At 44.8% G+C, this 19,687-nt stretch overlaps 1 protein-coding gene and 1 long non-coding RNA gene across 3 annotated transcripts in view; one reads left to right on the top strand and one right to left on the bottom strand.

Moving 5' to 3' along the window:
• The window catches only part of Ankfn1 (ankyrin repeat and fibronectin type III domain containing 1), a 322,416-nt gene that overhangs the window by 85,920 nt on the left and 216,809 nt on the right, over positions 1 to 19,687 (top strand). Inside the window, exon 2 of the mRNA XM_050156778.1 lies at positions 1,990 to 2,030. The gene's annotated coding sequence lies outside the window, so the exon portion shown is untranslated. The remainder of the gene's footprint in view (positions 1 to 1,989; positions 2,031 to 19,687) is intronic.
• LOC126510281 (uncharacterized) overlaps positions 5,931 to 19,687 on the bottom strand; it is a 279,138-nt gene continuing 265,381 nt past the window's right edge. The window contains exons 4-5 of one of the 2 annotated variants that reach the window (XR_007594345.1): positions 15,513 to 15,704; positions 5,931 to 5,951 (exon numbers count right to left, since the gene is read on the bottom strand). This is a non-coding gene — a long non-coding RNA (uncharacterized lncRNA). Of the gene's footprint in view, positions 5,952 to 14,558; positions 15,708 to 19,687 lie in introns of those variants that run through there. The other variant, XR_007594344.1, reaches the window with a different exon arrangement.

Raw genomic sequence — 19,687 nt, 5'->3', positions numbered from 1 at the left:
GCATAGACAGCAATTATCCCCATTCTTCATCCAGTCAGCAGCTTAGTAATTCGACAATTTTGAGCTCCCTCCCCATGGAAAGTAATAAGGGATTAGGTGGCTTGCCAATATCTTAAAGGATTTTCTAATATAGATACTAGTTGCATTATGCCCAGCCGACAGAAATAATGTTCTGATAAACTAACCCGGGAAAGAAATTTGGGATTATTCTGACATTCAATAGTAGAAACGTTTTACCCATGTAAGAATAACAAAGTTGCTGTCTTCCTGGGTCCTATTTCTTAATTTGGTTTCCCAACATGGCCTTCCAATAGCAACAATAACAGTAACAATGCCAATTAGTATTTAGCAAGTCTTTAGTGTAATAGTCAGCTTTTTGAAACTGTAACCAACATCTGAACTAATGAACTTACAAAGGAAAAAAAATGATATTTTGGCTTTGGGTTGTAGAGGCTTTAGTTCATGGTTGGTTGTTTCATTGCTTTGGGCTCCTGACAACACATTGTAGTAGAAGGCATGGTAGAGGAAAACCACTCCTGTCATGGCCAGGAAGGAAAAGAGAGTTAACGAGGGGATCTTTCCTGGCCTGGGATAGTCCAGATCCAAACTACGGTATCCACTATTTTATGTAACTATTTTACATTTATTATATATTTTAACTCTTACAATAGCTTTTTGAAGTAGCACTGTTATTTGTTTGGTCAATCATTGAGCATTGAATTAGGTTCTTGAAGTTACACTACTATTTAGGAAAATGACAGCTGTCATGGCTGAGGGGAGGCTCAGTTGGTAACAACAGACATCAGGATGCTCATTCTCTTCTCTAGCATTTGTTTAAAAACCAGGCTATGGTCTTGTGTTCCTAAAAGATGTTAGGAGCTCACTGGCCTACCAAAGTAAGTAAAATAGAAGCTTCTAGATCATGAGAGACACCATGTCAAGGGAATAAGTGGGGAAAGATAAGTGGAAGAGAAGCCTTAGAAACCTTCCTCTGGCCTCCACATGTATATACCCAGGCCATGGGGAGGAGCAGAGAGAGGGGAGCAAATACACAAAGGGCAGAGGCTGGAAATGGATTGCTCACATGGTGGCTAATCGGACGTCACCAGATCAGCGTCAATAGTGAGATCTTTGTGAGGGTCTGAGGACCCTTGAATGACATCAATGCTTAGCCTAAGATACGTCCTGGATCCACTTAAGTCTCAGAATGCAGAGAGTCTGTTGGGAGAGGGCCATGGGGATGATGGTTGGCATTGCCCATTAAATCTGCCACCCTAAAAAAGTACTCCTCTGGATACAACCAAGCTGTTTTTCAAAGAATAGACTTGGAAGAACGCTGAAGTGTCTGAAGGGCTGCCATGCTGAACAAATTGCCTGCACACTTGGCAAATCTCTTCTAAGCAGACGTGTAGCTTAATTGTTTTCCTTTTCCATTGCCATCTTAAAGAAACCTGGCATCTACCACAGTCCCCTTTCAGCGGCCCCCACAAATGCTTTCTATTTCTTGGAAAAGAAAACTGTCCACTTATCCCAATAAGCATGAATTGAGAAAAATTATGATTTTTTGGGGGGAGGCCTTTCTTTTAATGGAACAATGTGTCAGAACTGGGCCTTCAAAAACAAGGTAGAATGTCAATATGAACCAGAAACAAAAGACTGCTCGGTCTAAGCTGGTGACTGACTCAACCAGATGCCTCCTAGTCCCTGCTGCAGACTTGGTCCTGGGAGGCAAAGTGAGCATCAGCTTTCAGGGATGCTCAGAAGCTGCAAACTGAGGATGCAAGGAGATAGGCGGTTGACTTAGATGCTTCCTTGGCAGTTCCTGCTTCTTGCTCCCTGCGAACAGCCTCCTGATAAATCAGTTTTCATCTTTAGAGTCCTCCCTGGTTTTCCATCAGTGGTTACACCTTCAAATGCAATGTGGTTTCCCCCCATTTAAATTAGTTACTGTACAATTTCTTAAACGTATTCCTTTTCTCTTTATTCCAGAGGCTACCCTTCAAAGACAGACATTTCACTTGCAGCAAAATGTAAGTACATTTCCTCCCTAAAATAATATCTGCTTCTTAGCTGTCATTCTTGAAACCTCCTCATCTCGAAGACACCTGTCTCCTACCACTGCACTTTTAAAGCCTGGTGCAACTAAAACCGGTCACAGTCGGAGCAAATGTTTCACATGACTGATTTGTGTAACAGCGTTTTAGAAATGGTTTTGGAAGCAAATTGAAGCTGACTGTGGCTATGAGAATATTGCATCTCAAACAATGTAAATAAAAGTGAAGGGGAAGGATATTGGACTCAGTGACATCAAACATCTGAATATTCATCACCCGCCAAGTGACTAGTTTATTTCTCTTTTCCCAGTCAGTTCTCAGGCCCCTTCCTGTTCAACTGCAGGGCAGTTGCCCTACTAATTCCTTCCTGTGTCTGCTACATTGTGGCCACTCTGTCAACCCGTGTTTCTTCTAGAGTGAATCTCCTGTGTATTACATTTTTTTCTCTCTCTGAAACTCTCAGTGTCTATACCAAACTCCAAATCTCTTCTCTTCTGGAAGACCAGATATAATTGCAGTGCGTCTGAGTTTGGAAGGTAGGGATTTCACAGTCTTGCCTTTAGCATGAATATGTGAATACGTATCTCAGTGTGTGTTTATGAAAAGCCAATCTTTCTCTGAAATAATCTAAGATGTAAGTTGAAAAGGCAAAGAATTGATTTAGGTTCAATATGAAGACGGTAGAGTATCTGAAAAACAGTAATGAATTCCCTGTCAGTGAAGATAAACAACCACAGGGTCAGAGGTTGAGCCAGCCATTTGCAGCTCCTGGTTTACACAGAAATTCCAATAAGGGGTGCATCTCCGCAGTCACTGAAGCCTTAACTAGACTTTGTTAACCCATCAGAATTCCAAGGTCTCACTGGAATCCTGCGTACCACGCACGTCCTAATAAATTCCCCTGGGATCATTCGGATTCCTGAGACTGTGTTCAACTGAGCTGCAAGCAGAATTTAGTTCATCCTGTCTTCCCAGGGTGATGCCTTTCTGTCTGCTCTCTCCAGCAAATTGATCCCACTGCTCGCCACCAAATATTCAAGCGTCAGCTTCGCTCTCAGAATCTCTCCCACTCCGTGTCCAAGTGTGGTGCGTTCAGCAGACTGTTTCTAAATGTCAAGCTCCGTGTTCTATGGCTTTGGTCTGGAATGCGTTATCAAGAAACCTGCATGTTAGGAACATGTGAAGTGGCTTTTACCAATAAAGTCATGTTAGATCTTCATGAGCCGGTCTCCCTTTCACGTGTTCTCATGAGCATATTGCTCGTACAGATGTTTGCTTTTGTCAGTTTTCTCTCATTAGAACATGGAGCTCCTTCCAGGAGAAACCGCCTTGCGGTTGTTTTTCTATGTATTCATATTTAAAAGTTCTTTACCACACATCAGTGCTGGCTTACTTCCCCAGTGTTTTAAGTGATTAAATATTAAATCCTAAAATGTAGGATCTCTTTATCAAAATTTCAGCTAATACACCCGTTCCTTGTAGACTGCAGGTCAGAAGGAGGGCACGGAAGTTGCAAATACTGATCATACCCAATACACAGTGACCTAGTCCACTAGGAAGATTTCCAACATGGAAACCGCACTGGAATTTCATTCTATCTAGACAGAAGGGGTCTTCTCAAAGTCCGGGGTCTTCACTGAGTGACTCCAGGGAGTCACAGAAATGCATTAAAACCATTAGACAGGCGCTGGAGAGATTATCAGTGGTTAAGAGCACTGGCTGCCCTTGCAGGTGACCCAGATTTGGTTCCCAGAGCCCACAGGGCAGCTCACAATTATCTCCGGAGCACAAGGGCCAGATACACAACCAACTGATACACAACCATTGGCTGCACCCCCTCCCCCATCAGTAATGTGTACAGAACGCAGAATATCAACTTCACTGGAGGAGGACAGCTTAAACAAATCAGGAAGAAATGCCCCATGGGAAAATAGGGCAGGGCTGTGGAAGGAACCTTCTGGGTGAAAAAATCAGAGTTCTCACAGCTAAATCCATTTCGCTCTCTCTGACATGACATGATTCTGAAAACGTTACCACTCTTACCTTCTAAGTTCTTTTATTATGGGATATCTGTTAGTATCCAGGCACACTTTGGCCCTGCCCCCTGGGCACAGTCACCACTTGGCTTATGGCAAGCAGTTTCACTGTTCACAGAGCAAAGGGCCCTTTAGGAGACAAGCTCCACCCACTCCTGATCTGTCTCTTCTCACCCAGGCCAGCTGGTTTTGACCTCTCCTCTTCTGTCCTTCTCTCTGTGTGTCTCTGTCTCTGTCTCTCTGTCTCTCTCTGTCTCTCTCTGTCTCTCTCTGTCTCTCTCTCTCTCTTTCTCTGTCCTCTCTCATTCTCTCTCCCTCCCTTTTAATAAAACTTCATACTCAAGCCCTCTCTTGTGTAGCGTACTTTGTCACTGGCCTTGGTTTGGGCCCGACTGCTATGGGACTCCGCAAAGGTCCCTTTGTATCTAACAATATCAAAGACTGTTTTGCTGACTGTTTCAAAGGTTGCTATGCTGATCGCCTAAGATTACATTGGTGAGGGCGCCTAAAAGTACATTGGATGTGGGAAGGATTTGAAAGAGGTTTTTGCTTGTTTGTTTGCTTGGTTCGGTTTGGTTTGGTTTCACGATTCGGGTTTTCTGAGGGTCCCTGACATTCGGGTAACAAACCTTGGGGCCTTTGGGCCTTAAAGTCAACACTATACAGCCATAGAAACCAGAATCCTACTGAGCCGAAGCCATCTCCTTCAGCCTTGGCCCCACTGTTGCTGGACCTGACTACCCACCATCTTTGGGACCACTGCCTCTGATGGAGCATTGTCTTCTCTCTGGGTGGTACGGGTGAGAGAAGTTGCCAAGCAAACCTGAACTATCCAGAGGCCTGTAAAATGCGCAATTGCTTTTTAAGAGGCATGGCGATATTGTGTGTTCCTTTTGGATTTCTTGGCAGTCTGGATTTTCTGCTATTTGTGGTTTTGCAATTTCTCTCTTCACAGACAACACCCTGGCTCTCGTTCAATGCCCAACTGGTGGGGCTGAGGTGATGGGGGAGGGGCTGGAGTCCCCAGAGCTCTGTCTGCTCCAGGGTTTAAAAGAAGGAAATGTTAATGAAAAAGTCAGAAAGAATGTTTGAGATGGTGGAAGTCGGTGGGTTCAGGGGGAAGAAGCAACTTTTAATAAATTGTGGGCCTAGAGTTTGATCTGGGGACTTTTATCGATTAAACGAAGATTTTTTTTTCTCTAAAATCCTCTTGAAGTTTGTCTGGGGTACAGTGTCAGTCTCTCCTTCTCCTCCTCCTCCCTCTCCTCCTCTTTCTTGTTGTATTCACCAAGCTCAGAGAAGTTTTACCCACATCCCACCCCTACAGGCTCCGGCTGGCCTCTTCTTCGGATAATTCTGTGTGTACCTGCTTGTTGACTACTTGTTTCCTGTGAACCAGCTCACACAGGCTGGAATCTGTTGCCTTGGTTGTGTGCTGATGGCCTTTGCTTCTCCTTCCTAATGGCGGTAGTGGTCTTTGCAAGTCCATGGCGTCAAGCAGTAAGCAATGGGCATTTATCTACGCTGCATGGCTTATTCTGTCTCCACTCACTGCTTCTGCAGAGGCTTGGCTGCCTTCAGCTACTTCTGGAGTTTCTAGCTGTGAAGCTGAACAATCCGAAGTGGCATCCTGGTCACCTTGTATTCCTTCTGTTCATTTCTTTATATCCACTCAGTCCCCAGGTCTCCATATAGTGGATTCCCATTGCTCAAAGCAGAGATTGAAGACTCCAGGCCATCTTTTTCTACCCTGGTATTATTCCTTTAAAAACGGTGGCGGCGTGGGTGTGTGGACAAACACAAGATAGACGAGACGCGCACGTAAAGGAGAGACGAGACACGCGGCTCCCACGTGGGTGCACTTTAATGGGGAGAGGGGAACACAATAAGGGGTGGGACGTGCGAGACACACAAGGGTAGGGGGAGAAAAAGGCCAAGAGAGGGGCGAAACCTCGTGGACGCTCGCTTTTAACGGGGGGCGCAAGGTTATCTGGGAGGAATGACCCTCACCTGGGTTCGGCCAGCGCGCACACAGGTGACGGTAATCCAGGAGAAGTCTGGGAGCTGTAGTTTCCAAGGAATAACACCTGGTCATGACCGAAGTGCCATGGTTTCTTACATTTGTAAGAAAGTTAAAGTAATTGCTATTTATAGGTCAAGTACTACCCCTGAGTTCTGTCTTGGAGAAAATATGATCTAAACGTGTGTGTATTCCCAAGGGTTAGCAAATTGTTCTTCTTATGGACTAATTGCAGGGTTTTAATTTGAGAAGACACATTGCATGTCTTCAGGCACCAACCTAAGAGATCACAACACCCCCTTCCTTTCCTCTCACGTGCTATCCTGGTCCTCCTTCTCAACAGCTGACCCACTTGTCTCTTGCTAACGTGAGATGGCTTCCCTATAACTCCAGCCATTGGGCTGTCTTCGCTGTCTCAGATGTACTTAGAAGAAGCCACTCTTCCCAATCACGACCCTGCAAATATTTTGGAATCTAATCTCCGGTACTCTCAGAGTCTCCCATGTCCAGACTTCTACTTCCCCAATTCTTCTAGCCATCCTTCAAAGGACTGGGTTAGCTAGCCTTTACAGTTTGTCCAGGTTCCCTTCTCAATGTCTGTGCTAAAATGTTACAGCCTGAAATAAAAAAGATACTGTTGAGAAGCCAGGCCTTAGAGAGTTCCAGGAAAACAAAAGGAAATGACGCTTTCATCCCAGGTGCAGGATTTCTATCAGTTTAGCATGGAGTATATTCAAAAATTTAACAGCATTTTGGCCCCCAGGTTAACCCAGAGGCCTTGGAAGGACACATCTAAGCTGCCCCAGCTTTGCCTACACTTCTGAACATGATGTTCCATAGCGTGAGACCTTTACCTGGATCCCTGGGACACAATCTCGGTCTGAGACTATTCCTAAGGAGCGATAGGGGCTTTGATTTTTTTTTTTTTTACTTCTTTAAATCCCTGTACCAGTTTGATTTGCCCCTTGGCTTCACTCAAGAGACTGATACAGAAGGAACATCTGGATTTTGAGCTCCTCACAGGCAGAGCCTCATTTTATTCAGCTTTGTCCCCCCCTGAAATGTCTGTGGCATTCTCCTGTACAAGCCAATGTTTGTTCAGTGGCTGCTTTGCTGAACCCCAACAGCCAGTTCTCACACGGGCAGCTCTCCCACCCGAGCAGGGACCTATCTGTGGACTGATGTTGGGGCCCTGTAGAAACTAAACAGCTAGTTTGATGCTCGTCTGCTAGTATATAACCATCTTCTCTGCTAGAGCTGATTCCAGTGGGAGCTCAGGTCTAGGTCACTCAGTCAGAGCCCCATTAGAGTTTGCCAGTTTGTCTCTGAACCTGTTCCTGAGGTGAGATGATGACTTTATAACTGCCCTGTGGGTTATTATGATGCGGGATCCATGCAAACAATATAGGGAAACCATTGGTAGCAGGAGAGCAATAATCAATAGTTAAGGGTGTCACTGTTTTTGCCTTTGTTCTCCTCATGGTGTCATCTCCCTGTGTTAACAGCGACATACACATCTGGGCCTAGCTTGGTCACAGCACCCCCTAATCATCACAAATAGCCATTTCATACTTGAAATGGCAGGACAGTACAGTTTGACTAAATAGCTATTTCACGGGCTGCACATTCAATGGAAACAGATATCTAAAGAGGTGGAAGACATGACCAACCTTTACAAAAGCGCTTCAGAAAGGACTATGTCTCGCGCCTTAGCGCGACTGTCTCAAATGGCCACCCACATTGCTTGTGTTGGCTGCTCAACCCTCACGCATGGTTCCCTTTTGTTGCTGTGATAAAACAGCACGACAAGGCAACTTCAGAAAGAAAGGCTGTATTTTGACTTAGAGTTCCAGAGGGAGAGCCTACCATGGCGAGAGAGGCAGCGTGGCAGGCTGCCCAAGCAGGAAACTGATAGATCGTAGCATCGGCCACATGCAGGAAGCCAAGACAGTAAACTGGAAATGGGCAAGGCTATCAACTCTCAAAACCTGCCCCAGCAAGGCTCTGCCCCCAAAGGCTCCATGACTTCTCCAAACACTAAGAGAGGACCAAGTGCTTAAATACATGAGGCTGCTAGGGACATATCCCATTAAAGCACCACACTTCTCTTCCTCCCTATTGCTGCCTACACTGCAATCCCACCTCGTTCTGATTTCTTCCTCATTTACTTCTTCCCTTAATCATGCCCAGTTCTCCAGAATCACCAAGTTACTACTGGCCCATGGTATTCTCCCCACAGCAACCCCACTTCCTATGTAATTTCAATATGACCTTCCTCCACTGCTTCTGAAAATGACACAGGCTTATGCAGTGGTGAGTAAATCTTACACACACACTCACCACACCACACACACACACACACACACACACGCGTGTATATACCCATGTATGTGTATATGTGTGCATGTATTTATTGTCTTACTGGTATGATGGGCGTATAACACACAATTTATAAATAATAATAAAATATGGAATACAGTTGTTATAACTTCTCTATAGCTAACTGGTTCTGACTTCACTCTGCTGCCATTCTGTGTTGAGTTCTCCTATCTGTAGCCGCCCTAAGGCTGAAACAGATGGATGAATGTAGTTTCTATGTAAATAGAGCTGCTATTCCTGCTTATGCTTGTGACTAAGGCCAAAGTGAAACAAGATTGCATGTCAAAGACACTCTATCTTCCCCAATGTTGTGAGCACACTCTGTGCTAAGCAGGATGCTAGCTCTTTACCTCAACCCAATATTTCTTCCGATTTCGATGCTCTCATCACGCGACAGCTGTAGGCAGAGCATTCCCGTTCGTTTCATCCACACTGTCAGAATTGTACCTATAACTTAATCTAGAGACTCAACAGGACGGTAAAGCAAAGCCTCGGCTGTAGTGTTTTCCAATCTCGGTGGACTCAATGCTTCTTCAAGGAGCTGGGGGTTTCACTCAGTTGTAGCGCTCTTGTCTATCAAGCATAAGACCCTCGGTTAGACCCCAAGCACCAGGAAATTGAATGAGTGATTAATGAATGAACACTCCTTTCTGGACCTTCCCAATACCGACATGTTACCAACTGCAGAGTTAGGGAGCTACGTAGTAACACACATTAGTACATTACAGCTTTCAGATAAAACCCTTGGAAAACAACAAGATGGAGCAAAGCAATTAGGAAGTGATGAGTTATGGGTATTTTCTTCCTTTGTTCTTAACGCAAGTTATGCAACTGCCCTATATAAGTTAACCTCTTAGAATGCCTGTGTTTAGCACATAGCTCACACATTCCTAGAAGTTTCTAACAATCGTTCCTTGTACAAAGGCTCCCAAGCACAGCGCTGGTCTTTCCCCTTTCAGCAACAGTGGGAAGAAGAGCCGAAGAGCGGCTATTTACAAGTTGCTGCAATTATTCTCTGTCTCTGACTTACTGATCATTTTTCTTAAAACCTGGTTGAGAATTTGGTCAAAGGTCAATGTTCTATGTCTCCAGAAGCCATTTCTCACTCTCCTTCTCACCCTGAACATGGTCTCCTCTTCCCTGCAGACTTTATCACTGTATCTGTTGTAAATGGCGTTTTAGAGCACAAGGGCCAGAAGCACAGGTTAATAGAGAATAGGAAAGGAGTCACCAGAATGCTGATATCCAATGTATCCACAGATAGTGAACAACGGTGTACGGAGGCAGTGCGTTACCTGATGGCGGTGTTCCATAAGAGATGGAGAACTGACTTGCAGGAGAGCTACTCTCTTCTCCCTGAGCCTCCTCATGGGGCTGGGTCAATCTAATGACTCTACGTAAGCTTGTGGGCATTTGAGCTTCACTTCCCCTTTGGGAAGTCCCCATGATGTACAAACTCAAATGAACGAAATCTACGTGGCTCAGGGTTTTTCCCCAGCTAGCATGTCCTTGGAAGGAAACACTTCTAACTGCCTTGGCTGTGGCTTCATCAGGATGGCAGAAAGGGACGGGATCGCATGCCTGGACAACAAGAACTACACACAAAGCCAGCATACACACTGTGGAGCATTAGGAAGACAGATCCTATATTAACCTTTTAACACAGTGTCTATGAATTCATACATCAGAAACAAAGTGCTGCCTGAGAATATAAGGTCAATAGTAAGAGAAACTGCCCCTCAAATCTAAGGTTCTGGGTTCCATCCCAGGACCACAACCAAGTGAAATGAGAAGAGAAAACATTCTGGCTGAGCTGGTAGCATATACTCTGTATGTCCAAAGTGGGAGTTGGAGGCCAGAAGGTTCAGAGTTTGAACCCAGCATTGTTTACATAGTGACATTTTATCTTAGTGATGACAGTGGGTTGGTAGCAGGAGGAAAATAATATGAATATTAAATATCCATCTTACATTTAACCAACACCTCAGGATTTGGCTTCATTGTGTGTTGGGAGGGGGGGCGGTTGCACACATACGTGGGCAAGTAAGCACACATGCAGAGGCCAGAGGAGAACATCTGGTGTTCTGCTCTATATCTGTCTGCGTTATTACTTTGAGATAGCATCTCTCCCTGAACCTAGAACTAGGCTAGCAGTCAGAAATCCCCAACACTCCTCCTATCTTCATCCATTACCCCTCTTACTCCCCCCATCATGCTGGGGTCACAAGCATAAGCACAGCCATACCTGACTTTTTCGGTGGGTTCTGGGGACTTGAACTTGGATCCTCATGCTTGCAGAATAAGCATTCTCAACAACTTAATCATCTCCTGAAACATAATCTCATTGTTAAGTAGCTTTTTAAAGAAATAAGTTATTATAACTGAGCTTCATATGCCTCCTTTCTCATCCTGTTCTTCTCTGTCATTCTTACAAACCAAACACACAACACACACACACACACACACACACACACACTCCTGTGTGCTCATCCAAACTTAATCCAGGAGCAGCAGCTACCATTTCCTCGCACATTTTAGGACTTCACAAATACTATCAAATTATAGGTGCCTTCAACTTCCTGTCAGCCCATTCTGTGTTTCTGAGGATAACCCAAATGGACACGTGACTGCAGTTTGCTGTCTTTAGAACAGATCATGTTGCAGTATGATGCTCCTCATTTCGTTATCCATTCCACCAATGAGCAGTTAGATTACTCATAAGTTTGACAATTAAAAAGCATGCTGGGTGGGCTGGGAATATGAAGTGAGGAAGGCACTTGTTGCTCAAACATGAAGACTTGAGTTCAAGTCCCCAGAACCCACATAAAGCCAGACACAGGATCAAACATCTCTTAGACCAACACTCATGTGTTGAGGAAGAACACATAAACTGGAAGCTGACAGGTGAGTTAACCTGGGGTGCACACTGGTGCTAAACAAAGACAGTGTCCAAACAAAGTGGAAGGCAAGGGCCAGCTCCTGAGGGTGTCCTCTGACCTCCACACACAGATATCTGAGCTCACAAATGCACACATACACACACAGATACACACATTTAGCAAAGTGTTGAATTATCGTCCTTATGACATTACTCGTCTGAGCAGAACTTTCTCCAGGATACCTAGACATGGACTTGCTGGGTTCTCAGGCATGTACCTCATATGTATTACCAGTATTGCCAAACAGCCCCTCTAATAGCCAATTGATATTATTCCCATGAGTGTGGCCTATAAATAGCTCTTTCTCCACATCAACAAATTCCTTTTAGACTCCAAATGTTTTTAAGATGTCACAGATAAAATAATGGGATGCACTAGGCAATGATGAGAAAGAACTAAGAAATCCTTGCTCCTTGACTCTTTACTTGGGCCCCATGCTGTTCTGTGCAGAAGGCCTGTCTTCAGATGCATTGCAACACAATCCATTGGATTTCACTTTTCCTTATGAGACTGCTGTTTAGTTGTATCTCTCCAGCATTCAGCAGATGCTATTGTGCACACATCTCATTGCCTACAGCCTCCCAAGGAAGCCTTTGGGCTGTTTCTACCAGTGATTGACCATAACCTTTGCTTCTGTGCTCTTACCTTGTGAGACAACCTTCTCTCTCATGTGTTAACAACACTCACAGGGTTTGTGTGTGTTTTCAACTGGATGCTGGAAAAATCCAGAAAGGAGAGGGGGGAAAAGAAAGGAATTGCTCATTTCGAAGAAAATATCTGTCCATATCAAAAACTGAGAAAGCTCAAAGGAGGAGAGTTACCACCATCTTCACCTCCTTTGCACTTTCAGCCCCAAAGGCAAATGCTGAGTCTATGCAGACTGAATCAACTTTAGGTGAGGGCTTTGTTACAGCTGCAGGAGCTCAGCTCAACTGTGAACACTCTAACAAGAGCATAGGCGACTGTGGAAAACAAGGAGATCTAGCTGACCGAACTTCATTTACATATGATGTATAATGAACGAGGTACTCTCCGGGATGAGAGCAGGCAATGGACAGAGTCGGGCAGCGATATCGTCTACAGATCTGAATCCACTTAATTTTCTCTGCCAGTTAAATCCTGAAAAGGCAGGGAGAATATGGAGCACAGCAGAGAGAGGTGGGGAGAATCTCAAACACGATAGACAGAGCCAGCGGCAGAAAAGAGGCTTCTATTAGAGGTGAAGGGACACATAACACAGCAGGCACCCGGGAAGAGAGCTCCTCGACAGAGAAGGGGAAATTCAAAGTCAGGCAATATGATCTCTCCTTGCAGGCTGGAATTTCTAGGGGGTCTATGAAGGGTCTTCCTCCCTTAATTTAGATTTGGCCACTTTGAGCCAAAAGACAAGGAGGCTGAGAGGCCCACAGCTTTGGCGTACATACATCTTGATGCAGAACTTGTTGAGCTGGGCCATCATCAGGACAGCCCTACTGGAAGGAGCAAAAGACTGCCAGATTGTTGTCTTAAAGCTTCCAGATTTTTTTCCTCAGGTTGGAGGGTGAGGAAGAAGTTAGCCATTGTGGAGAGGAAAAAGTTAGCCAACTTGGAAATCCTCCACCTTTATTACCTAGTCACTGTTGCTCTGCCTATCTATCTGCCTACCAGGGAATCTGTCTAACTCTCGGTCCTGTGGTAGGTTATATACTGTTTTCTAAAGTCGCTGAAACAGATCTCCTGACCAGGAGATCGACAGGTCCATTTGGATCAACTCTTTAAGGGACATTGGTATGTTTTTCTTCTTTACCAAATACCTGTTTTAGGGTTTGGAGGGGAGTTTAGAATGTCATGGCTCTGTCAGTGGCAACAGGGCACAGATTGGAGCTGGTTCCTTGACTTTGCTGCAGAAAGGAACTTCAAGATGAGCTAGCATGGAAGGGAGTTGGAGTTTACTAAGAGGAATTTTAACTTCAATTTAAATATAAGGTGTAACAGACAAAGATGAACTCAAGGAGAGAATCACAGGCACCCAAAAGCACATGTGGGCTTCTCAGAGGAGAGTCAGAATTGTCTTTATATTGGATACTTGTGTATCTAATTCTGGTGGAATTTGAAGTTATCTTAAAGGGTTGCCAAGAAAGTTAAATGAGATTGCAGGGTGGTGGTACCCTAGCTTCAATTACCAGGATTAAAGCTGATAAGGTAACATCCTAGATCACATGGTTACTCAGGAAGTTTACTGTAAACAAAACTTAAAAAGAAGAATTGTGAAATTCTCAAAAATTACCCGGGAAAGAGGTAAACCCAAGCTTATGTCACACACACATCCAATCCTTAAGCAGGGTTCATCGCCAAACATTTTTATTTGAAATTAGCTCTGCATGAAAAGGATTGTAAGTGGGGGCACGTGAAACCACTGAACTGGACCTGTTTGTGGGTAGAAAGAAAAGTTTTTTGGGGGAACAAAATGCCTGTCTGCCTCAAAGACCAGAAGACAGCAACTTGGTGGGAGAGTCCGCAGGATATGACAGTCTGTTGGGGGATTTGAGCTGATACAAGCAGTCTGGACTGTTTGGAAGCTGGATGTTCTTGTCTGAGGTAATTGACCAGTTGGCAGATAAAGGGAGGTGGTGTCTCTCTTGCTAAACAGAAACCTGCCTCCCAAGATCCCTAAGCAATTCTGAGTTTAGGTTTCTGACTACCCAGAAGCTTCTGTTGACCAGTCAGGGTCCTTCTGTCTAGGGCGTTGTCACAGCTCTGCCACTTGTGGGGAGGTGGGTCCGCTGTGGACCTAACAGGAATATCATCTGCACGGCGGCAACCTTCGTAGCAAATGTAGCTAACTGTGCTAGAACAGTTGGCTCTCGGCTGATGGGAGGCTTCAGCCAGGCTCCAGTGAGGCACTCCTTCTCTTTTCCCTGTCCCCACCATTTCCCTTGCCTTCCTATCTGGCTGGCACCATCTCAGGCTGGAGAGACAACTCAGGTCCTAGTGTTTTGAACAGGACATGACATAACAGAGCAGATTAAAAAGAATGAAGGAAAGAAAAAAGAACAGGCTTGACCGGATGGAAAGAGCTTTCTCTTCCCAGGCCCCCACCCCATCCCTTGCTAACTCTCCCCTCTATCTGTTTGTTGGATGCACAGTTGCCCTTTCTGTTCCTTTCTTGGGACAGGAACTGGTGTTGAAGGAAGGGTCTACCCTTGACTACTTCAAGCCTGTAAACACCTACCTACCAAACTCGCTTCTCAGAGCAAACTAGTTAAGCCACTGTTTTTGCATTTGTAAAGTCTTTCCTTAAAGGGGCTCCTCAGAAGGCCAAATTTTCTTCCATTCAAATTCCAATGTGTTTTGTAGTCTAGGCAATTAATGGGTTTTGAATCTGAACATGAGGCTTCCCAAAGCAGGGCTTTCAGTAATCCCAGGTACGCATATGAATTCCTCAATGCTTTGATTGCTTACTTGTCTGTAGCCCCTTAACATTGGCTGGGTATAACTCCAAAAAATCACTTTGAATTCTAATCCAGTGGCTCATGTTGACAATGGGCACATTTGGCTGTGTAACAACAAAAGAAAAATTGCAGTTCCATTGTGAAAGAAATGTTGCCTAGGGTCCTGCTCAATGAGCCTTTGCCCAGGATGAGAGGCGATGGGAAGCAATCCATTCCCTGACCTTTACTTCCCATCCCACAGCGAAGAGTTCACCAGCTGTGAAATAATTCTTGTATTGTGTGTGTCTGTGTGTGTGTGTGTGTGTGCGCGCGCGTGCATGTGTGTTTAACAATATGGAAGCCTTCTTAGCTCTTGGTGAGCCTATCTCCATGAACTAGGGTACCAGGTGATCACAGTCACCAAAGCTGCCCCCAGCCTGTGGCTTTCTGAATTTGCCATCCCACACATACAAGGACAAGATACATAGGCAAGTCATGTGTAAAGTAATACAAGTGAGAAAAATTTCTAAGCATGCAAGGGGTTCCAAGAGGGAACCCACCATGCTTTCCTGCCCAGTTGTCTTTTATGGACATTATGGTAGGAACTGGAAGGAGTCTGAGGGGATCTTTATGGAGAATTGTCATTTCCTTTTTAGCATTTTTATGGTACAAACCAGTGATGCCTGCTTCCTGGGCCAACCATAGAGATAATTTTTCCTCCTCCAGTCAGCGGGGAAGAGGCTCATGACCCCACCTTGGGCTTCTGTGAAGGATGCTCACTCCCGTCTCCATGGCGTCTATACACGCGAGAACTATTTCATCCAGCACCCAGCAGTATGCTTCCGGCCACACTGGCTGCTCTGGTCCTGCTGGGAAAAGGTGACATGATACACTGTATGGAAGGAGAATAATTATTTTTCACTGATAATTTTGGACCATATCCATCTTTACTTTGCACGTTGACTTTAGAACCCAAATCTCACTGTAAACTCTGAAATTCTGTCAGTAACATTTCGAATCTACTCCATAAAGCCATACTATTTTTATCTGTATAAGGGGGAGAAAAAAATATCATCCCATTTGTTTCTAATGCTTTGAAGAAAAAGAAAAAAAAAAACACTGGAGGCTGTTTTAATTTTGTCGTTAAATGGAAGACTAAATAGAAGTAGGAGCTAGGAAACAAGATCAAGAGAGACAAGACCGCTTCTCTGAAAAAATGAGAAAAGAATTTTATTCTGAAATTTCCACATGGAGCCGCAGCTGTGCCGATAACTGGCTGTGGTCATGGCCACAGCATGGAGTTGTGTTTCTGGATTCTTTTAGTAAAAGGACTCCGTCCTGGTCTAGTAAAGAAGGGGACAGCAGGATCAACCTAGTGGAATGTGGGAGAAGCAGCAGGTAGGGCTGCTCTCTGAACGTGGTGAAAGGGTTCTTCCTGGGTGTGTCTCCTCCGCGCTGGATGCTGTCTAGGCAGGGGCGCGTGCCCATCCATGGCAGCCTTCTCCACTTCACACCGCCATCGGCTCTAAGCAGATGAAGGCAAAGCCGGTCATGTTTTCAGTGTGACTCTGTACCACCTGCTGGAACGAACCTTTCTCCGTCGTGTCTATCACGTCTACCCCCCCCTTTCTATCACCTCTGCCCAAGAAACTCCTCTCTTCCGGGAGATCAAACCCTAATCTAGAGAGTAGAGGCAGCCACCGACCTGACTGAAGTTCATGGCTGCTTTTCATATTCCAGGGTGGCCAGACTGTGTTTGTGGGGGTTTTCTTGCTTTCTAACTTTCTCTTACCATTTTTTTTAAAATAAATTTTCTTTAGTTCTATCCCTATAGTATGCACGTGTTTAAGGAATTAGTCTATTAAACACTTAGGGTCGAGTGTAATGGCTTGTGTGTGTAATTGCAACACTTAGGAAGCCGAGGCAGGAGAATCAGGTATTCAAGACCAACCTCAGCCATTTAGCAAGTTTGAGGCCAGTTGAGGCTACATGCAACCGTATCTCATAGAAGAAAACAACAGCAACATCCCAAATAGTTCCAATGATAATGTTATGTTTTTTTAATCAATCAAAATGGGAATTTCCCAATCAGAGCTTTGATTTGGGTTCTGTGGTTAGCGTTGTCATATGAGCTGTTGTTCCTTTGGGAAACCAAGAAACTTTCTGTTAGTAAAGAGGAGAGAGGCAGGTGCAGAGGAAGAAGCAGACATGAAACCAGGACTCGGAATGAGCTTCGTAGGGAGAAAAGGCCTTACAGCAGCAGCCAGCCATGATCCAGCCTTGACATGAGAGGGCGTTAGATAAGATGGAGAGTCAACCATGGGTGACATGATGGGACCTTGAGAGACTCCCTTTAATCCAGAGAAGGGCTGCCTTAGGAGAGACAGTCACAGTATAGCAAGGTGGGAGAGAGAAACCCTTCTAGACAAGAGAGTTTCTGACTCAGGTTTTTAGAGGAGTGAGCATGCTTCATGCAGCTAATCTGGCCTGGCTTGGCCTTCATGAAAAGTGGCCTGGGTCTGGGGGCACTAGGGGGAACCATAAACTTACCATGTAGCCTTGATGGGTAGGGGCTGTGGAGCTGAGAACACAGCTTATTTTCCCTCCTTCCTTCCTTTCTTTATTCTTCTTTTTTCTTTTCTCTGTGTAGCCCTGACTGTCCTGGAACTCACTCTATAGACCAGGTTAACTTTTAACTCAGAGATTCACCTGCCTCTCAAGTGCTTGCTTAACAACTCTGTCCCAGAGGGGCGTGGCCTGGTACCTTAGATACAGATATCAGGTAAACTTTTTAGAAACATAGATCGTTTCCTTTGATGAATGTGATGCACCACTAAAGTTCATGCAAAAACCCAGTCCATGAATGCTAAAAGGTGGTCCTACATCAGGGGAAACTGCAGAACATTATAAAATCTCTACTTAGGTCTCATCTTTTATGCATCCATTGATTCTTATATTTTATGCATTTCAAGCACCAATTACTCTTTCCAAAATCCCTTTTAATTTTGCCCTAGCTTCATACTGCACTGTTAACCAGCCTCTGTCAAAAGAACATCAAAGCGAGATTAGAGACATGCAAATTCCAGCGTCTGCATCCTTCTCAAAGCTCTGCTTACCATTCTGACCATGGCCACTCTCTTGGCATTTGCTTTTCATTGATATGGAACAGCAAGTGTCCTGGTTTGCCTTTTGTTGCTGTGGTAAATACCATGATGCAAACCAGCCTTGGGGAGGAAAGGGTTGATTCTGTTTAGAGATCATTGTCTGTCATTGAAGGAAGCAAAGGCAGGAACTCATTGAAGGAAGCAAAGGCAGGAACTCAGGGCAGGAACCACAGGGGAGCTGTGCTTACTGGCCTGTTCCCTCCGGTTTGTTCAACTACCTTTCTTACTTAGCCCACACCCACCTGCCTAGAAATGGTGCTGCCTACAGAGGGCTGGGCCCTGCTACATCAATTAACAATTAAGAAAGTGTATCAGAGACATGGCCATAAGCCAGTCTGACTTCAGGTGAGGTTCCCCTTTCTCAGGTGCTGCCAAGTTGACAGCTCAAGCTAACTATGACAGCAAGCGAACTTCTGATAAGCTACTGCAACAACTGGTGGATAAGGCTGCTTTGCGGATGACAGTGGCTTGGCTACCACATCGCTGAGTACTTAGCAAAGATACTTGAACTAGTTATTTGGCAATGTGAGGCACACGTCTGAATTAGATTACAAGAGAGAAAGTTAGGGCATTATAACATATTAGATAGGCAAGTGTACAGTGGAAGACACAGATTTTTTTCATAAATATTTCAACCCCATGTTTTTAAGAAGAAAAAAACAGCACTTAAGAGGCAGGAGAACAGGGCAGAAAGTGAGGTCCAGAAGGCCTGGAGCAAAGGCTCCAAATTAGCATATGAAAGACAGCGACAGCAGTTGGCGTAGAGGAAGGCTGGGAATCCTCACATTAAATCTGGCCATCAGTCAGCTGCAGATGAGTTCCAGAGTGTCTGAAGGTGACCGGGACTCTTTCCAGTACCGAACTCCACTTCCCTGGGTAGGAAGTGATTTAAGATGCTAACAAGGCTGTGATGCACGAGGCTGTTGGTAGAACTACAGAGGACACAGCTTGCACACACCATGCAAATGAGCTCGAAGGCTCCAGCAATGTGACAGACATCAAGGCCCCTGACTGGAGCTGAGCCCCCAGATGCTGCTAAGCTTTCTCTGTCCTCCCTTGGCAATGGATTTTTCTCTCTAAACTGCTTCTGTTTCTGCTCCTCTCTGCCTTTCTCTGTCCAGTTCCTGGTTCCGGGACCCAAGAACCTAGAAACCCTTTCTTGGTACCTGAAGTATCTCTAGGATACATATATGAGAGGCATGAAACAATTTTGCAACAGCAATCGGTGCGGTTTATTATTATCAAGTTTTTATTTTGTGTCCAACACTAAACCAGATTCATATATATATTTGTCCTAGTTGCCTAGTTTAATATTGTAAACAACGTTGCAGAATATGGATTGCAGTCTACAAAATAAATTGACTGTTAAGAACCAGGCTCGTCAGCTCATGCCTATAATCCCAGGACTGTGAGGCTAAAGCAGGATTGCCATGTACTCGAGACCAGTCTGGGCTATATCATCATGTCTAGCTAGACTGGGCTATAGAATGAAGCCCTGTCTCAAAAACTAAAAGTCAAGGTAAGCGGGGGAGGAATTGACAATCAGAGATAAGTAGATAATACCAGTACCACTTCAAGTCTGGCCCGTCTGTGCTTACGCCAATGCTTATTCGCCTCACAGGCCAGCCTTAGATGGTTTTCTTCCACACCACGTTCTGGAATGTTTGAGATGATGCCTCTGGTGG

The sequence above is a fragment of the Alexandromys fortis genome, unplaced genomic scaffold (genome assembly GCF_014885135.2).
Source record: "Alexandromys fortis isolate MF-2015 unplaced genomic scaffold, M_Fortis_MF-2015_v1.1 scaffold_31, whole genome shotgun sequence".
Classification (NCBI taxonomy): domain Eukaryota; kingdom Metazoa; phylum Chordata; class Mammalia; order Rodentia; family Cricetidae; genus Alexandromys; species Alexandromys fortis.
This window is presented reverse-complemented; position numbering and strand designations above follow the sequence as displayed.